Source organism: Neoarius graeffei, chromosome 11 (genome assembly GCF_027579695.1).
Source record: "Neoarius graeffei isolate fNeoGra1 chromosome 11, fNeoGra1.pri, whole genome shotgun sequence".
Taxonomy (NCBI): Eukaryota; Metazoa; Chordata; class Actinopteri; order Siluriformes; family Ariidae; genus Neoarius; species Neoarius graeffei.
Window position 1 is genome coordinate 3,409,180 of NC_083579.1, and position 15,135 is coordinate 3,424,314.

Here is a 15,135-nt window from a genome sequence, read left to right on the forward strand (position 1 = left end):
TCAAACTGTCAATGAAAAGAAGGGTTTTATGACCTCTGTTCTTTTGCAGAAACACGGGGATAGATTGAGACCTGTAGCCTACTTCTCCAGCAGGCTGGATCCAGTGGCGGCTGGACTTCCTGTTTGCCTGTGTGCAGTTGCTGCAGCTGAAAAGGTGGTAACTGCTTCCAGAAATATTGTGGGGTACTCTAGCCTCACCCTTTTGGTCCCACATGCTGTCTCCCTCCTTCTGTTGGAGAAAAAGACGTCACATTTGTCAGCACAGAGATGGTTGAAGTATAACACAGTCATACTTGATATGCCTAACATCACTGTGAAACGTTGTACTGTTCTGAATCCTGCCTCTCTTCTCCCTACAGAGGACGATGGAGAGCCACATAACTGTGTAGCTCTCACTAACGATTTTTGTTCCCCCAGGGCAGACTTAAAGAGCGACCCTTTGGAAAATCCAGACATGATCCTCTATGTGGATGGTTCAGCCTCCAGAGACCCAGAGACGGGAAAGAACAAAGTAGGTTTTGCCATAGTCTCAGATCACGAGGTCCTCAAGGCGTCACATCTGCCCTCGAACCTGTTGGCGCAGGCTGCAGAGCTCTGTGCCCTCATTGAGGCATGCAAATTGGCTGCAGGGTGATCTGTCAATATTTTTACGTACAGTAGGTACACGTTTGGCGTTGTGCACGATTTTGGCACTATTTAGAAACATAGAAATTTTCTCACTAGCACAGGATCTCCCATTGCACATCATAAACTGGTCTCTGAGTTGTTGGATGCTGTTCTACTCCCTAGAGCCATTGCTGTGTGTAAGTGTGCTGCCCATACTAACAATACTGATCTTGTTTCTCAAGGGAATGCCAGGGCAGACGCGGCAGCTAAGTGTGCAGCCTCGGCTTCCAGTTCACTCTCTAACCTTGCCTTTTCTCAGGTTTCTACCCCTTGTTTACAGCTAGCGGACCTTCAGAGCACTGCCACCCAGGATGAGAGACAAGTCTGGAAACAGGCGGGCTGTATCCTTGCAAACTCGGTCTGGGTTTGTCCCTCGGGCCGTCCCTGTCTACCAAAATACATGTTCCCTTTCTATGCAAAATTGGCACATGGGCTCACCCATGTGTCAAAAGGGGGGATAGTAGCAGAAGTAACAAAGAGATGGTTCACAGAGGGGTTTTCAAATTATGCTGCGAAATTTTGCAAGCAGGCGGCACGGTAGTGTAGTGGTTAGTGCTGTCGCCTCACAGCAAGAAGGTCCTGGGTTCAAGCCCAGTGGCTGACAAGGGCCTTTCTGTGTGAAGTTTACATGTTCTCCCCGTGTCCGCGTGGGTTCCCTCCGGGTGCTCCGGTTTCCCCCAAAGACATGCAGGTTAGGTTAACTGGTGACTCTAAATTGACCGTGAGTGTGAATGGTTGTCTATGTGTCAGCCCTGTGATGACCTGGCGACTTGTCCAGGGTGTACCCCACCTTTCGCCCATAGTCAGCTGGGATAGGCTCCAGCTTGCCTGCGACCCTGTAGAAAGATAAAAGCGGCTAGAGATGATGAGATGAGATGAATTTTGCAAGCAATGCTTGATATGTGCACAACATAATGCAGGTCAAGGTATCAGACTAACTCAAGCAGCACATCCAATACCAGACAAACCATTTGATCACCTCCAAATGGACTTTATTGAACTGACACCTAGTGAAGGGAAAAGGTGTTGCCTGGTAATAGTTGACATGTTTTCAAAATGGGTTGAAGTATTCCCCACAGCTAAACAAGACTCAGAGGCAGTAGTCAAAGCACTCCTGAGAGATATAATTCCTAGGTGGGGTATACCTAGCAAAATCTCAAGTGACAGTGGAACACCATTTGTTAATGCAGCCCTAAAGAAAATAAGAGCATTCCTAGGGATAGACCTGAAACAACATTGTGCCCATCATCCTGCCAGTGCGGGAGCAGTAGAGAGGGAAAATGGGTCCCTTAAAAATAAACTAAGCAAAGCTTGTGCAGAAACAGGGCTAGGATGGACAAAGGTCCTCCCTGTAGTACTCACACAAATGAGGATGCAAACTAGGCCTAAACATGGGTTAAGCCCATTCGAAATTCTGTTTGGACGAGTACCCAACACGGGGATAGGGCCAGCTCAAGGAACACTGCCAGACACCAGACTGTGTGATGATGCAATGTTGAATTACTGTGCAACGTTGTCCTCTGCTTTGAAATCTATCCACAAACAGGTAAAGAAGCACTTCCCAAACCCGCTGAGGGACCTCTGCATGATCTACAACCAGGGGATTGGATCATGGTGAAGGACTTCCAACAAACCAAGTGGAACAAGCCACGGTGGAATAGCCCATTCCAGGTCCTGCTCACGACCCCAACGGCAGTGAAGGTCACAGGCAGAGTGACGTGGATCCACGCTAGCCACTGCAGGAGGGTTCCTGAACCAGCTGAGCAGGAGGAAGAGGAAGGCCTAAGTGACCCAGACGCTGACTAAAGCTCGTGAGGAAGAAAGGCATCACTACATGAAACAGTGCAAGTATCACATCAATCACGCACGCACCCTCAATAGGGAAGAGTATTTCAGTGTCTAGCTGATAGATAAGCCTTAGGGTTTCGAGTTTCCTCCAAGTCCCGGTGAGGTGGGACGAGGGCTGATAGGGCGTGCCTGCCCTCTGAGCACCAATACACGTCAAGAAGGGCAAGGGTTAACTCGGTAACATCATTGAGGCACTGAACAAGATGCGCAAGGTTGAACAATCACGAGCAGATGAACATGGAGGAGTTGAAGACAACTGATCATGTTGGTTTAGTGGATGGAAGACTCTAATTCTATCCACCATACCAGTCCTGGGCTTAGTGATTGTGATGTTATGTTTGCTCCCTGTTCTCTGTCAATGTTGTATGTCTGTGTTTCAGAGGCAGCTGACAAATATTGGTTACCAGATGGTGAAAATAGACTCAGATGACTTGCCTGACTGGCCTCCAAACTCAGATGAAGACTACAACCCACCATTCGATGACATCAGCACAGTTGACATGAAACTAGTCCTGACTTAAAACATTTTCATTATGATTGTTTCCTGTTCTATTGTTTCCTGATCTATGTATATGGCTTGCTAGCATTAACATAAGACCTCTATGTCTTATAAAAACAGCCTTAGCATTATCCCTGTACACTCAATGACGTGTTAAGTCGAATCTCTCTGAGAACTCTTATCACTGAAACTGTGTACAGTTCTTTTCTTTTCTTTTAGTAATTTATCCTATAGGATAAAAAGGGGGGAATGTGAGGGAATTTTTAATGGATGAACATTATTATTCTCTGTGTTTCTGTGTGTTGAGCTCAAGTGGCCTATACTGAGAAAGATGTTTTTTCCACATGCTGTAATCGCTTTTCTGTGGCCTTGGTGGTAATGAGCAGGGTGCTTGAGTTCGTCCTAACTACGCATCTTCTCATGATGTAATCACCTTTCCTGACCTCAGTGATGATAAGCAGGGAGCTTGAGCTCTCCCTAACTCGCATCCGCCTGCACATACCAGAGCACGCCAGGTGCACGCTTTAACAAAGCTTCATAGAAAATCTTCAGCCAATCACATGAAGACACAAGCAGTGAGCGAATGCTTTCAGAGTATAATAGATAACATTCCTAAAACACAACTCAGAGTGCGCATACTCTCGGCATCATCAGAAGTGATGTCTTCTTCTATTCTTCTCTTTCCTTTCCTATTTTATATATCTTTATATGATCTACTATAATAAATGACTGAAAAGACAACTGTTAAGCGCTCTGAAGTGTTTATTAGAAATTTCCATTACAAGAGCTTAACATCCTTCAAAGGAACATACACTTTGTACTAAACAGCACTGTTCCTCACCACTACCCTCAAATATACAGCTTTTATATTGTTAGGGTTTCTCCTGGAAACGTGCATGTAGGAGAACATTAAAGCACCAATCAAAAAGCTTCTACAAAGCCTGTGTGGGTTTCCTCTGGGTGTTCAGTCCAAAGACATGTAGGTTCAGTCAGCTGCTTACTCTAAAAGTCACTCAGAGGGGCAAGAGTGAGTGTGTGTGTGTGTGTGTAGCTGGTGATCAGTGTTAACCCTGTGATAGCCTGGTGACCCGCCCAGGGTGAACCCAAAGTCAGCTGGGATCAGCTCCAGCTCACCCACAACCCTGACAGATCAGTGGGATAGAGAGAGAGTGGAGGAGTATGGCCATGTCAGAACAGACTAAAGATCAGGAAATGGAGGAAAAGTGAAATGGGTGAGGAGTCAAGACCAAGCTAAACCAATTATATAAAAAAAAAGGCTTACCCATAGCAAAAAGTAGTATACTTAAAGTTCATTTTATTAAGTATGCTTCAGTATAAGTATAGCAAGTATACTACAGACCATGTACTTTTAGTGTACTAGAAAGTATACAAATTTAATACTTTTTCGGACTAAATTGGAACATTTCAAGTTTATAAAAGTATACTTTAAAATTCATTTTAAGTTTGCAAAACTACACTTTAAAGTATACAACAAGTACACTCATCTATATACTATCAATGTACTTGGTATATCCCTCTCGTATGCTTAAAGCAAGCCTATTCAAATAGCGGCCCGGGGGCGAAATTGGCCCGATTGAAATTTAATCCGGCCCGCGGCAGATTTTTCAAAACAAAACAGAAAAACATGTCTACGTATCTGCCGTGGCGCACAGTTTTCTCTACCGCTCTGGCACAGACCAGAGTACAGGTCGTCTCCATGGTGACAAACACTCATTCTCGCCGATTCTCGCGATGTGACACTCCATGCAGCTACAGCAGTGGCAACATGGCGCTGTCCAAGCAACATCGCAAAGTTGACAGAGAAAACCGTAAATTTCAAAGCGAATGGACTGAAAAGTACTTATTTACTTTGCCAACTACGGCAAGCGATAGACCTGTGTGTTTACTGTGCAACGAATCCGTAGCTGTGGCCAAAGAGTACAATGTGAAGAGACATTTTACAACAAAACATGCTTCATTTTCTGAGCAATACCGAGAGGGCTCCGAGGAGAGACGAAGGAGAATAGACAGACTGGTAACTTCTTTTGAACAAAGTCAGCGTGCAATTGGTGGCTTTTGCACAGAACAAGAGAGAGCTTTTATTGCATCTCTACGAGTGGCGTGGATACTGACAAGAAAAAAGAGACCCTTCACCGAGTCGGAGACTATTAAAGACTGCATGCTGGCGGTTGTTGACGAAATGATTGTTGAGCAAAAAATGAAAGACGTGTCCTCATCTGTTAAAAAAAAGTACCATTTTTCATTATATTTCATAATAAAGGAAAAGAATAATGTACCTTATTTTATTTCATATATTATGTACCTTAGTATAGTATATTTTAATTGTCTTTAGCTGATATCAATTTTATGTCAATTGTCCGTCCGGCCCTCACAAATTTTGTAATTTTCTAGTTTGGCCCCCCTGCAAATGTATTTGAATAGCCCTGGCTTAAAGTATACCACAAGTACACTTATCTTTAAGTGTACTGTTATAAACGTTGGTTATTTCACTAGTTTACTTGCTATACTTTAAGTTTGCTTGGCATATTACTTGTAGCTTACTATTTATATACTGGAAATATACTCCTTAAAATATTCTTAAAGTTTACTCATACTGTATGCACACAAGAGTGTGATGCATTTACAAAATCACAAGACAGAATGTTGAAAACAAGTTTGATATATTTTCAAACATTTCAAAAACAAAGACCTATGAAATCAAGTCCTTCCTTACTGGAGAAAATGAAAGGAAAAAGTGCACATTTGCATGTAAAAACAGAGCATTTTTTAACATACCCTGGTGCAAATCCTGGCCAGGATCCTACTAGGATCCTAGCAGGATCTTACCAGGATCCTAACCAGGATCTTGTACAGGATCTGAAATATAATCCTAAAGGATCTTGTCCAAGATCCTACCAGGATCCTACAGGATCTTACAGGATCCTGTGTAGGATTTGCACCAGGGATAGTTACTGGGAGACCAAATGGTCTCCCAGTGGCCAGATTTGGTCTCCTAGTCAATGCCAAACCAGCTTCACTGGGAGACCAAATTTTAAACCAAGTTATGTCTTATCATTTGGTTCAATCAGTTGCAATTAATTAACCAAGTACTATGTAAGTATACATTTAACAAGGAAAACGAAGATCTATGTTATAAGATACACACACAAGATCATGTTGGTTAAGAAAAACAAAACTAAAATTTGGTTACTGAGATGGCTGATGTCAGAATCCGATGTCATTACTGTGTAACTTTGAGTGTCTTTGACATCACATTTGTGCTTGGTAATTGCTCTTGATAGCTGTGTAGTCACTGTAGTGTGTTTGTCTGTATGGTGATTGGTGAACCATTTTGCATCACAGAATATGCCGCAGCGGTGCAGCCGCATGGACTCTGGGGCCTGTGATTGTATTGCCCAGACCAGTTGGTCTCCTAGTGGAAAATCCTTAAAAAATGCTCTGTGTAAAAATGTAAAAATAATGGTCTCTTGATCAATAAAGTCAAGTCAAAAGTTTTTCTGTTTTTGTGTATGATTTTAAGGTACATACAGTAAAGATAATGCAATTGAGCACACATACTATATACTGTAAAGTTTTAAACTCCAGCATTATATTATATTAATATATAAATTAAATGTTAAGCATGAGTCAATGACTTGACCTTATTATGCACTTGGAGCAAGATATACTAAGTATTAGTACTTTGTGGCAGAAAAACGTAAGGTATACTTATACTAAAGTATAAGTTTTAGTATTAAAGTATAAGTGTAAGTCTTAGTATTAATGTACTTAGTCTTAGACTTTTGTTTATACTTTTCAGTATAAGCCAAGTATACATACTCATAGTACACTTGAATAAACTTCTTTTTGCTAAGTGTAACCTAAAGACACTCCACACTCAGAGCTTAAAGCTCATAGGCAACAGTTTTAAGTTTATGCACATTTGAGACTTTATATGTTAAAAAACCCTCTGTAATTTTCTTCTGGTCCCAAGAAGTATTGTTAATAAGTAATAATTAAAATAATTTAGTGCAGATCGTGGCAAATTTCTGTTCGGCTATTTTCGTGACCACTCAGTGCGTGACGTCATTTAAGACAAACAAACCACATGAGTTGAGTCCACTTCCATGTATTTTCATTGCCGTCCGGCTTGATTGCAGACGTGCGTTCGGGAATTTCCAAAAAAAAAAAACCTATGCCTTGTTGTTCAGTGAACTGTAACAACGGGACCGGTTCAGGAAGAAGTTTTTACCTTTTTCCGAGAAAGGAGAAGAGGTGGAACAAGAGGATTGGCTTTTTCCGGAAGAGGAGAAGAGGTGGAGCGAGAGGATTGGCTTTTTCAGAAAAAAGAGAAGAGGTGGAACGAGAGGGTTGGCTTTTTCCGAAAAAGGAGACGAGGCGGAGAGAGTGGATTGTGTGCATGAAGCCAGAGGGTTGTTTTTTTCCGGAAGAGGAGAAGAGGCGGAGAGAGTGGATTGTGCGTGTGAAACAAGATCAAGCAGTCAAAGAAGAAACGGAGCAGCAACACTCAAGCAAAAAGGAGAAGATTGGAGGTAAACATTTTTACTGTTGCTTGCAATTGACAAGTCAAGAATCCTGAGGGATCCTGTACAATCATTGTGGAAATGAGACAAAGGGATAGTTCAGCCAGCACCAGCAGCACCACACACACCGTTAGAACTTTAATCATGGTGAAGGCTCCTCAGGGCTCCTGATCCACACTGCCAGATCCACACCAAGCTCAAATTACTCTCTCACACACAGACAGACAGACAGCAAGAGGCTTTTATACAGCCTCTTGCTGTATAACTCCTGGTGATGTCATGGGGACGCCCCTCATCCCTCTCTCTCTCTCTCTCTCTCTCTCTCAGTGGATGTAAACTTTACACTTTTAAATCCTTGAGCTGATAACTTACAGATAAAACACTGGAATTCAAATAATGCATTTGTAAATTATCACTCTTTTATTAATAATTTAATGAATGTGTAGTTAGTTAAGAAAATTGAGGAAATAAGCCATAGAGGTCTAGAGTCCTGCTCAGTGGTGTTGGGTCTGATTACTGAAATCAGACACATCAGAATGTAAATCAATAAAGACAAAAACACAAACAAACAAACAAATAAAAACATTTGATGTTATTTGATGTGTGATTTTGATGTGAAGTATTTGATGTGCGGTATTTGTTGTTGAGTGGCATTTGATGTGCAGTATTTGATGTGTAGTTTTTGATCTGTAGTTTTTGATGTGTAATATCTGATGTGTGGCATTTGATCTGTAATATATTGATCTGTAGTTTTTGATGCGTAGTATTTGATCTGTAATATTTGATATATAGTATTTGATCTGTAATATGTGATCTGTAGTATTTGATGTGTAGTATTTGATCTGTAATATGTGATCTGTAGTATTTGATGTGTAGTATTTGATCTGTAGTTTTTGATGTGTGGTATTTGATGTGTAATATTTGATCTGTAGTTTTTGATGTGTAGTATTTGATCTGTAGTTTTTGATGTGTGGTATTTGATGTGTAGTTTTTGATCTGTAGTTTTTGATGTGTGGTATTTGATGTGTAATATTTGATCTGTAGTTTTTGATGTGTGGTATTTGATGTGTGGTATTTGATCTGTAGTTTTTGATGTGTGGTATTTGATCTGTAGTTTTTGATGTGCAGTTTCTGATGTGTGGTATTTGATGTGCGGTGTTTGATGTGCAGTATTTGATCTATATTTTTTGATGTGCTGTGTTTGATGTGCAGTTCCTGATGTGCGGTGTTTGATGTGTGGTGTTTGATGTGCAGTTTCTGATGTGTGGTATTTGTTCTTGAGTGACATTTGATGTATGGTATTTGATGTACATTTTCTGATGTGCAGTTTCTGATGTGTAGCATTTGATGTGTAGTATTTGATGTGCGGTTTCTGATGTGTAGCATTTGATGTGTAGTATTTGATGTGCGGTTTCTGATGTGTGGTGTTTGATGTGTGGTGGGTTATTTGAAGTCCAACATGTGCATTAGGACATCCTGTGTGGAGGAAGCAGGGCAGTCAGAACAGGGCGATGATCTCCTGGGGCTCAGAGGAACTGACACTTCACTGAAGAAGGAAAAAAACTCCCAGAAAGACTGCACAATTACATGTGGGTGTCAATCAATCAATCAATCTATCTATCTGTCTGTCTATTGATTTGTCTACCTGTCTGTCTCTCTGACAGCAAGTTCCTTAGTTAGTAAGTAAATTGTATTTAGTAATAAACACATTTATTTGTACACAATCAATAAACCAATAAGCCAAATCAATGAATCAACAAAGAGACAAATAACGACCCTGAGTTTTATTCTCACTAATGAACTAACTCAGTTAAATACGAGCACGCTTACAGCCTGGCCTGTGTCCTGGAGTGAGGACGGAGTGTACTTTCAGTCGAGATCACAAAGCCGTCTTTATGATAAAGATCACAATAATTTCAGTGAAATACTATAATTAATAAACAGGATAGAGAATTCACAAACATGCATTACAACATGTATTTATTTATTTATTAATTACTTATTCTCAGATATTTCATGCTTTTAATAATTTCTCTAATATGTCTTAGTGTTTTATTTCAATTTCATCCAAAGTTTAAACTCATGACATTTACTGTGTTTGGAATCATCCACATGTGTCTGCTTTTAAGAAGCTAGCATTAGCGCATACTAATCAGCTCAGTGCTTTAAATGCTGATGGACTTGGTTCTGTGTTTTAATTACATTAGCTGTGTCTTAATCTCAGATCTTAAAGATTTAACTCTTACGAGTCAGCGAGGCTGAGGTTAGTTCAAGGTTGAAGAACCATGAACACGAACTGCACAAAACGACGATTGCTCCATGTTGTATTTTATACATGCTAATGATAATCACTGGATATTTTAATCTTTAAAACCCATGACAGAATTTATTCTGAATTTACTATAATTGAGATTTGTTGTACTGTAAGTTCTGCCATTGCTGTGAGCCTGGTATAATTTCTTGTAAATTTAGAGTAAATAAAAACCAAGTACAGTGTGAGTGATGAGAAAGTTAAGCCTTTAACCTTCATGTGCTCGAATTCTGTCCCAGTTGTAATCTGCTTTGGATAAAAGAGTCTCCTGAATGAAAAAACAATCACCTTTATTCAATTTTGTGATCATTACACCATTTTATACTCAACGTGCAAAGTGTGGGAGTTAAGGGAACGGCCCTCTCCTGGCTCAGCTCTTATTTAACTGATCGCTATCAGTATGTTGATGTAAATGGTGATTTTTCTAGACATACTGAAGTAAAGTTTGGTGTTCCACAAGGTTCTGTCTTTGGCCCACTGCTTTTTTCTTTATATGTGTTCCCTCTGGGTGATATTATTCATAAACATGATATTGGTTTCCAGTGTTATGCTGATGACACACAGTTGTATGTTTCTGCAAAACCAGATGAGAGACACCAGCTCAGAGGTGGACAAAGTACTCAACTTCATTACTTAAGTCAATGTACAGATCCCGCTGGTCAAATGTTACTGCAATACAAGTGAAAGTTGTCCAGTCAATTTTTTACTAAAGTTAAAGTACTGAAGTACTTGCTTTTAAAAATACTTAAGTATTAAAAGTACATTTTCTATCAACGCATCGTTGTATTATTGCCACAACGCTTACAAAACCTAATGCCGTTACCAAAGACAGAAATGTAAATTCAGAAAATGAACACATGCTGTGCCATCACGGTGGTTTAACGTTAAGCTAGCTAGTCAGTGAAACTCCACCTGACATGCCAACAAACTCTTTTCAAACTTGAAATCATATTGGGTAGCTAATGCTACTAGAAAAGAAAGATTTCTACATTCTGTTTATTTAGCTAGATTATGCTAAAGCATATTTCTGAAAGAACTTCAGATAAGTTAACGTTATTCATGTTAGCATAACTCTGTTTTTACATGCTAACTAACAGTGTCCAAGTTAACTAGCTGTGTGTTAACGTTAGCCGTGGAGAAGGCGACGGCAACTTGGCAGGTAAATCCATAGAAAGTCATTTGACTAACCAGACTGTATAGCTATTGCAACGTTCTCGCTAGCTCTAAAAGCACAGACAACTTCATTGCAAGCTTTCTCTTGGAATAAAACATTTATATACCTCAATATGCTTCTGCAGGTCAGACGGTGAGTTTTTGTTGGCTGTGATGTGGTTCGTTTTTGGCAAACATTTAAAATGAAACGAATTTTTATTCCTTTCAGGAAACTGAAACATGGGTTCATGGGCCATGAGTGCGTGCGTTCCCCAGAAGAACTGCCTCCTTTCATAAATATATTATGTTCATTATGTCTTCTTCTTTAAATCAAAATAATTAGTTTTCTTTTGTTTCAGACATGTAAAAGCTTTTTACCTTTACCTGACATGTTTCGACGGTGTAACTTCCGTCTTCATCAGAGGGTCATCATATAATGGACTGGGACAATGCTCAAATCATACAACAAGAGAACAACAGATACCACCATTGGATCAAGGAGTCAATAGAAATCAGAAAGCGTAGCCCAAGAACAATAAACAGGGATGAGGGGGCGTACATGCTCTCCCACACCTGGAGCGCCGTCCTGAGGGGGCAACACTGACAGCGGGAGGCGTGACCGACCTGTCAATATTGACAGGGAGGTCACACCTCCGTAACATCAGCTGATTATAAAGGCACGTCACACACTAACATCCGGGTGACCCTCTGATGAAGACGGAAGTTACACCGTCGAAACATGTCAGGTAAAGGTAAAAAGTTTTTACATGTCTGAAACAAAAGAAAACGAATTATTTTGCCTCCTTTCATTCTGCCATCAACTGATTGTGTTCAAATAATGCTGCTGAAAAATAACTGAACTTGATTTTATCCAGTCTATGGATGTAACGTGACCCTAGTGATTACTGATCGGCTCTCAGTGTCACCTGCGAAAAAATCAATCACGTTTTAGAAAAGAAAAGAAAAGAAAAAACATCCACTTTCAAAGCCGCTTCATAGTAACGAGTAATGAGGACCTTGATAGAAATGTAGTGGAGTGAAAAGTACGATATTTGTCTTTCAAATGTAGTGAAGTTAAAGTCTTAAGTTGCCAAAAAAATACTCAAGTAAAGTACAGATACTCAAAGTGTACTTAAGTACAGAACTCAAGTAAATGTATTTCGTTACTGTCCACCTCTGCACCAGCTTAATAGAACTGAAGAATGTGTAAAGGACATTAGACAAAGTGGTACGTAAAAGTGTCCTAAAACTTGCTCTGTAATTTACTACTAAATGATTTCTAGGACTCCCAGCCACTCACTGTGTCTAATTTTACTCTCTGGATATATAATATAGATCGCTTCTGGTACATTTCCTAAGCTAAAATATGTTACATGTTGTTACATACTGCAGCTTTAATAAAGTTTCTCTTGCACAAAAAAAGCCCTATCCTGTGATTTTATAACACAGGACAGTCAGTCATGGGTCAAGTAGAAAGGGGAAATGTTAGCTTGTTAAATTGCTGAAAGACACCGGGGTGCGGGTTAGCACGGTCGCCTCACAGCAAGAAGGTCCTGGGTTCGAGCCCCGTGGCCGGCGAGGGCCTTTCTGTGTGGAGTTTGCATGTTCTCCCCGTGTCCGCGTGGGTTTCCTCCGGGTGCTCCGGTTTCCCCCACAGTCCAAAGACATGCGGTTAGGTTAATATGGGACGGCCTTGGGCTGAGGTGCCCTTGAGTGACGCACTGAACTCCCAACTGCTCCCCGGGCGCTGTTAGGTGCTCCCTGGGTTTTGAGTGTGTGTGTGTGTTCACTGCTTCAGATGGGATAGCCTTCCTCTGGTGTTAGCTTTCTGTTACTATCTCTTATGTTAATGAGTCGGTTTTGACCCGTGTCTTAAATCAGCCATAAAATACCCTAAAAACAATTATTTATCATCCAATTTGTTTCTTACCTCTTGGTTACCTTGTTAGGCTCCCTTATCCATGAAAAGATTGGTTTTAATATTTTTGTTGTGGCCCCCTGGGCCTTTCTTTTAACAGCATACCCCTCGTTTTCAATATAAAAAAGTGGTCAAATGAACCTCAAGAGAATAATGTAAACAAATAAAAGGTTGTTCTGTTACCTGACTATTACTGAGGGGTATTAGATCACATCTCTTAAATGTTAAAAAAAAAAAAAAAGATTTTAATTTTAATATTATCAACTATACATTAACATCTATGGTGTTTTGGGTCAATTTCGACCCATATATATTTACTTCAAGAAAAGGGCAAAAAACAAGTCTTTTTTTTTCAAAAAATAGAACTTTAATACAAATATAAAATGAAAAGCAGAACTAGTAATAAATAATAAAAAAAATATAATAAAATGTAGAACACCAATGTAGGCATCCAGGCATTCCTCATCAATGTCATTCCACATGTTGCCATGAACTTTTTTTCCTTCAAGGTTTGTCATAGCAATTATGACCTTTTTTTAGTGACAATGGCATAAACAGATCAAAACATGACTTGATGTCACTTACTCTCGTCACAGCAAACCTTGTGATCCCAGGGGTCATTTTGATGACATTTGCAGCAGCTGTCCTGCCATGTACCGTACGTCAGGAGGTACTGAGCTCCAACAGATGTTGCCACTTTTGGATCCGAATGTTTCAGCAGGAGCAGCTTCAGCACCGGTGACCTCCTCATCAGACTGATCAGATGTGTCTGTGTCTTCTGGTTGATACGCCACATCATCTTCCTCCTCAGAGACCTGCTCATCTCCATCGCTATACTGCTCTGTGTCCTCTGCCTCATTATCAGCAAAGATATGATCCAGAGCTTGGCTTACATTCAGTCCTCTTCTCATTGTTGCATGCTGTAAATTGGAGATGTGTACTCTGCAAGTCACCAACTCTAAACTCAACTGGCCTTGCATGCCTGGACACGTCTGTCTTTGTTCTGTCAAACAGGCAAAGAGAAAAGCCCCTGACTGAAGCTCAAGTGGTTGGAGGAAGAGCTGGCTGTTGGCTGATTGTGTGTTTATGATTTCAGTTTTGGCATTTATTATTGTTTTATAATCTTATATTTTAACTGGGTCGAAATTGACCCTAACAACACAAAGGTCACAATTTGCACCAGAGCATTTTATAATTTAGTAAAATTATTTTTTTTGGATTTTATTTTGTTTAAATAGAAGTTCCTGACAAAGTCAAAAAGTCTTGATGCAATAAACAAATTTATGTAGTACTTTTATGCATGCTAAACCTAAAAACGGGTCGGTGCCGACCCGAACACTAGAGGAAGGTATGCAGAGAGGAATTTCACAAGCGTGTGATGAATAAAGTTGTTGTTGTAATAAATAGGATTTAGAAATGTAATTACGGACTAATCCAGAAGGTGGCAGCAATGCAACTATAAGGCTGTTGTAAAACCTCAAAGAAGAAGGTGCTCTTCTGGTGGAGTCAGAGGAAACCCCACTTAATTTAAGGTTTAACAAGCTTTCTTTAATGTATTGGGTCAGACTGCAGGGCAGTATTAACAATCCAGCCATATCAGTAGTTAAAGATTGCTGGGAATATTACAAGAAGCGTAATGGGTTTGGGTGGAACATTGACAATACTGCAAACCAGTATGGTTTGAAGGAATTAACATACAGCCCTGCATTAGCTTTAAGTGGTGTCCCTCCATGGATTCTGCCTACCCCTGAGGTTAATATAGAACTGCTATATATAGAGGTATATAGAGGTAAAGAAAGATTATCCAAATCAAAAGAGTTTTGCATTATTTTGCAAACAATACTTGACTTCTTCATTCTATGGCTATCTCCAAATTTATACTGATGGATCAAAAGATGTATTAAGTGGTAAATGTAGCATTGGAATTTATATTCCAGAATTTAAAAAAAACATATGGCTATAGACTGAATAATTTCCTATCAGTTTACTCAATTGAAATGGCTGGAATTCTTTCTGCATTAAGATGGATTGAAGAAGGAATACAGCGAAATGGAATTAAAGCACTAATCATTTATCTTAATGATACAGGTCTAATGAAAAGAATATAATTTTTTTTTGTAGCCTAGTAATCTGACATAGAATCTGTCCAGTCCCTTCACACACTCCTGTACAGTAGGTGACGGTATACACAGATTGT